A 380-nucleotide genomic window follows, 5' to 3' on the forward strand; every position below is an offset into this window, starting at 1 on the left:
TATGCAGCGGCCAAATCGCTCGCTCAGGAGCTCACCAAGGAGAATTCTTGCGCACAAGACTCCACAGATTAGGTCGCTGGCATGACGCCCTCTCTCAGCGTTGTCCTGCAGCCAACATGTTCGGGAGGAGGAGCTGCCGGCTCCCCCCCCCATTGTCTTCCTCTTGGCGCCATTCCAGGTGGTTTCCTGGCACAGCTGGCTGGCTCTGGGCTGCCGTTCCCTGAGCCCCGGGTGTGCTTCAGCGCCTTCTGCTTGCTCTTCGGTCCGGCTTCAGGTAAGAGCGGGATCGCCAAGAAAGAAGCGCTCCCCCCCCCCCCGCCGCCAAATGCAGACCGAAGACCTGGAAAGAAAAGCCCCCTCTGCGCTCGGTCTTTGTTTCC

At 61.6% G+C, this 380-nt stretch overlaps 1 protein-coding gene across 1 annotated transcript in view; it reads left to right on the plus strand.

Moving 5' to 3' along the window:
* The first annotated feature begins 205 nt into the window (after positions 1 to 205).
* Positions 206 to 380, plus strand: part of LOC107111626 (C-type lectin domain family 2 member D-like) — an 11,818-nt gene continuing 11,643 nt past the window's right edge. Inside the window, exon 1 of the mRNA XM_015412614.1 lies at positions 206 to 274. The gene's annotated coding sequence lies outside the window, so the exon portion shown is untranslated. The remainder of the gene's footprint in view (positions 275 to 380) is intronic.

This window comes from Gekko japonicus, unplaced genomic scaffold (assembly GCF_001447785.1).
Source record: "Gekko japonicus isolate JY-2015 unplaced genomic scaffold, Gekko_japonicus_V1.1 scaffold131, whole genome shotgun sequence".
Taxonomy (NCBI): domain Eukaryota; kingdom Metazoa; phylum Chordata; class Lepidosauria; order Squamata; family Gekkonidae; genus Gekko; species Gekko japonicus.